Here is a 5,457-nt window from a genome sequence, read left to right as displayed (position 1 = left end):
ACATCAAGTAAATTTGCTGTAAGTGATATTATGACATGATAAAAACATGTGGAGAATCTACCTGAGAATGTAATTTATATTAAATTATCATATTATAGTACAACGTTTCGGGACCACTGTCTCATATTCATGTACTTTAAACTCATAATTTTTCATAATTTGAATTTCATAGAGAAAATCATGTCACATATTTACACTATTCTCACTTTTCCACCATTTGTGCATTCTTCACTTCTCCTTAGCCTCAGCAATTGGAAGTTTATTAGACCTCCAATGTGAGTAATCTCAAAAAGGTAAATTAGTACTTATTTATTATTATTATTTGTTGTATAATTATAAGTTCTAAAGTATTCAGAGAGAAATCACTCGTTGAGAGATCTCTTTGACTAAGAGCCATTCCGCAAATTAATTGACTTTATTCTTTTTTCTATGGACTACATACGTACTAATAAATAAAAATAATAATTTTTCCTTTACATCGAAATAGTCCCTATACATCGCCTATTAAATATCATCCTATATTTAAAAGGTTCAAATTTCCCAGACTTTAAGATGATAAGATACTCATGCATATTACTGATTAATATATATCAAAGTTTGATGGTTTAAGTAAGTAATGATGACATCCTCTTCAAATATATTCTCGAAGAAGGGACAAACTACAAGGCAAGGGTTTTGTTTAAATGTCCTGAGACCAATTTGTAAATGGGCGAGCTGTGCCAGCTAGCGTAAATAGATAGCTAAAGGATGCAACTGACTAACTCCTCTTTTCCAATCTCATCAAGCCCCCTATCTCCTAGCCTCTCCAACTAATGATATTATAGCCCTTCGCCCCTGGCAGTAGCGGTACTTATTTACGACGCACGAAGGGTCAAAGCTACTAACTTGATGAGTACTTAAATCCTGAACTTAAGGACGGTTTCTTGGGTTTCATAGAATAGACATTTCAACACTATTTTATAAACTTCAATTACTTTATCAACATGAAAAAAAAAATTAAAACTTGAGATGAAATCAATATCCTTTTTTTTTAATTGAATATAATTTAATCTTAAGATTTATTTAAAATAAATCTGGTGTGTTGAACTCACCACAACACTTTTACTTAATAATGTGATTTTAAATTTGTCCTTCCGTACTTAGGAAGATAAAGTAAAATCTGACTAGTATCAGAATAACTATGGTAACACGAAAATTGAAATGGTAACTATGGTAACAGTTAAATAAAAATTCATGTTGTATGTATTTATAACGGTCCCGGACTTCGTTAGGAAGAGGCATATTAAATTCCTTGACTCGTTGGAAAATCAGCCCAACCCTCAATTCCAAGCGTTACAACCAGCACCCCCACCAGTGCGGTGTCACATAGGCAGCATTATAGCCACTTGAACTACCTGTAAATATTGTAAATAGTGGAAGATTTAGGCCTAGTTTTTAAGGTCATTAACTTCTACTAGTGGTATGCCCCAATGCCATTAAATATCACACAAATTAACTCAAATAAAGTCAATACTCATTCACTATATTTATGTTCTAAAATGTAAGAACGTTTCAGATAAAAACAAAACATAACTACACAGACACTGTTAAATACAAAACTTTATATCAAATAGGAGCTCAAAAAAAATAAAAAGCCGGTAGTGAGATCCATTTGTAATTACGAAATTTAACTTTAGGGGACAGAAAAGTTTCGGAGAATTACCTTCCACACGGGGTAGAAAGCTTGGTTCTTAGTTTCCTAAACTGAACGTAAATACTGTATGCAGGTGCAGTTGTTTTATTTTTACTTATTAAATTTAATCTTCTTTATCTTGTGTATAAATTATTTTGTTATTATTTAATCATTTTCATTATATTTATTACATCTTTTTACATTTTTGTTCATGCATATCATATTTGTATTTTTTTTTTAATTTAAGTTTGTGAGTATTTTATTTAATACTTCTTTTTTTCTGTATATACAGAGTATAAATTAATTAATTTAAAACACAAATACTTATTGTCATTTTATTGAGGAAAATTGTATTATTACTCTTCAGTAAAAACATGTTGATGTTATAAAAGAAATATTAATTTTATAAAATTATAAAATATATTATACATCATCATTACTACATTTGGTTCCATGGATTCGTTTATAAATTCTTCTTTGGTTAGTAATCGAATTTTTTCATAGTTTATATTTATACATTTTTTATTTTAATAATAAAAAAATCAAAATGAAAAAACATAATTATTATCATGGTTAATTATTTCAAATAAACAAAATTGGAGGTACTTAAGGAGTAGCTATTTTACGATGCTTTATTTGATTAGTCAAGTCGAGACACATGCCCATAAAGTCATATAAAGGACTTGGTAATTAGCAAAAGAGCCCTAAACGTTGTTTGGATGACATAATGTATAAAGAAGTAATAAGAAGGGTGCAAAGTTCCTGAAAAAGAAAAAAAGAATAAAGTTTTAACAAATAAACCCTTTAAAACGTAGGTTATAGCGAATTATGTATCTCTATTTTAAATTTATCAATTGGTTTGTATACTTACCGTTCTTAAGTCTGTAATTTCATTTATAATCACCGCGTGTAGCGTGGAAGTAGTTAGAAACATTTCAACGCTTACGTAAGTGTCCGGGTGAGCAATTGTCATTAGCCACTGGTTATAATTTCTGTTAACTAACCACTTTCATACCTCCCACGTTATCTATCATAAATTTTAGTAATAAATGGTAGAAAAAATAAATCGATAGCTAAATGTAAATTGATTGAACTGTTTCTGGCACAAACCTGGAGTTTGTTGGATTGCAATGCATAACACTGTAATAGTCAATTGGCATGACTATGCAACCTATTAAGTTGAAAAATGTCGCCTAAATAAAGTTGAACTAATGATTAATCTTCAAGAACCACAAAAAATAAATAAATAATCAAAAAATAATAGTAATAAAATAAATAATAAATGTATAGTGTGCTATGAACGCTGCTTTGTTTAATTTTAAATTTTCTTTTAACATTTAATATTATTAATAGAAGAGAAACGCATATAGTGATTATTCCAGATTATTCTTCTATTTATAGCTGACTATCTGTGATAAATAACTTTTCATGGAATGCAGGATTAGCTTTAAAAGTTTAAATGGTGCTTACGTAAGGACTTGAATTCGGAATGAGAGCAGCAGTACTTTGAATAAAAAGATATATTTCTCTTGCTGGTGGTTAGTTTTTATCTCTACAGGTTGCCTTCCTTATCTATCGTAACTTTTACGCCTCACTGTAACATAGTATATCTAGACGGTTCTAAAAAAGGAAAAAATATAAAAACCTGTTCTAGTTTAGTATCACCAATTGCTTAGAATATTCGATACTATAAAACAAAAACAAAAAAAATACCGAAAATGAGAAATATGATTCTTAGCGACATTTAAATTTCAATTAAATTGAAACTTCAGATTTTCATCAATTATTGCATCCTTGAATAATTTATTTCTATAATGATCATAAAAAATATGAAATGAAACACCTGAAATGCCCTTTAATACCAAACTCATGAAATCAATTGTTAAAACAAATATATTATTACAATATAAATATTGTAATCTATATTACTTTTGTCGTTAAAACGACTCATTGATTAGTAAACATTTGTAATAAATAGGCATACATTATCTCCGGCAATTACCATTGCATTCCAATTAACAACAGGTGAAACATATCTGATCAAACGGTGAAATCAGATATTAGTATATTAATTAATAAAAAATTTTATGTAAATTAGTTTGTTGAGAACAAAGAATAATAGATTTTCCAAAGTTTTAATATAAAACATTGAAATTAAAAACAATTTCACTAGTTTATATTATCTGAATCTTTTAAAAAAATATATCTCTTTATTGAAATCCCTCAAGATTGAATGCAATCCTATCGTTTACATCAATGTCTCATTGCAGAACCTGATTGTTTGATTTTGAATAGTATTTCCAATTTCTTGCAGGAAGGTATCACGCGAAGTATTTAAGAGAAATTTACAATAGTGAAAGAAGCATAGTGAATAATTTAAGCGCTGTATTATTAAAAGAGTGTGTGCATAGACCCGTAGTGTTGAATCTTTCTTGTAATTGTTTATACCTAGTTATGGTTGGACGTTTTAAGAGTAGTGATCATAGATCTTGTTTACCATTCAATGCTTCTCTATGTTTACAAAGAAAAGACCTCAACCATCTATTGGAGTGAACTGTTATTCTGCAACTGGTCTCCTTAGTACACAAACTACTTTGATATATAAACAGTTTAGCAGGTTAAATATGGATTGTATGTTTTTGTAAAATGGTCAATTACATTATTTAAGCTTTTTACCATAATCTAAAGACGTTATATAAGAAATTATTTATAAAGATAGATGTGTATATTTATGTAATATTTTACTGAAGTGAAAACTAAAAATAATAGGAGATAAAGGAGTGCGTAATGAAACGCTGGAAGTAAACTCAAAGACTTCTTCAATCAACTGATCTACTCGATAACAGCTGACTAAGGCTGTAAATTATATATATTTATTTATCTATTTTTGGTTATTGAGGATCAGTAAATGATACAAATATATTGATGCAAATTATTTGACTGAAACTCAAGAATCTCTGAAATACATATCATTAACAATGAACAATAGAGGTATCAATTTATGTATTTTATTGGATTTTTTTTTCTTTCAGTGTGCACTATACACCGTGAAGATTTTTGGATGCATGTTATGATGTTATAGACATTATTGTTTGCAAGAGCACAGATTGCCTAATAGGAATAAAACGCCCGTCCGTTGTTAATTGTCTCCAGTAGGTTGACAAACCTCACATACCTGGAAGAAAGAGGCAGATAAAGGCTTAGGGTATACCGGCACCAGAATTTGTACCCATAACCACAATTTCTGGGTAAACTGGAATGATTTCGCTAGTTCCTTTACCTGCCTGCCCACTGTGGCTTTTAAGTTACATTGAACTTATTCAATATCTAATTAAAATAAATAGTTAATTGTTAGTGATAGTGTCTCTTGTTTTTGTGAATGTCAAACGTTCGCACCAAAGGAGGAACAAGGCTAGATGAATTCAGTTTTATCTAAAACAATTGGAAAGATGAAACTACAAGAGGATAGATTTGGGTTTAAAAAGTACCACGTGAACTTTGTTCGTTGAGTAATAATGGACAAATATTTATATCTCCGGTTGATAATTCTAGTTATAAGTCCGAAACCGATCATACGGAAAAACAGCGTTGAAAATAATTATAAAACTATAAACTAAACCATATTACAACATATTCCCTTGTAATTCCCCCTCCCCTTAATTTTCAGTAATTTAACTGGACACTATTAAACGTTCAACCAACATTTACATTCCATACGACCTTTCTTAAATAGACTTAATTTGGTTTCTGACCTCATGGTGTATTTTGTACTTTGCTAGGGAGGT

The 5,457-nt window shown here is 29.5% G+C and overlaps 1 protein-coding gene and 1 long non-coding RNA gene across 3 annotated transcripts in view; one reads left to right on the top strand and one right to left on the bottom strand.

Annotated features, from left to right (window-relative positions):
• The window catches only part of LOC136795332 (uncharacterized), a 27,714-nt gene extending 24,287 nt beyond the window's left edge, over positions 1 to 3,427 (bottom strand). The window contains exons 1-2 of the long non-coding RNA XR_010842923.1: positions 3,386 to 3,427; positions 3,143 to 3,292 (exon numbers count right to left, since the gene is read on the bottom strand). This is a non-coding gene — a long non-coding RNA (uncharacterized lncRNA). The remainder of the gene's footprint in view (positions 1 to 3,142; positions 3,293 to 3,385) is intronic.
• Positions 1 to 5,457, top strand: part of SPR (Sex peptide receptor) — a gene marked incomplete in the record, with an annotated part of 538,241 nt that overhangs the window by 261,395 nt on the left and 271,389 nt on the right.

This window comes from Halyomorpha halys, unplaced genomic scaffold (genome assembly GCF_000696795.3).
Source record: "Halyomorpha halys isolate HHAL.00 unplaced genomic scaffold, Hhal_1.1 Scaffold48.1, whole genome shotgun sequence".
NCBI lineage: Eukaryota > Metazoa > Arthropoda > Insecta > Hemiptera > Pentatomidae > Halyomorpha > Halyomorpha halys.
Note: the sequence above shows the minus strand (reverse complement) of the source record. Positions and strands in the feature narration are given on the sequence as shown.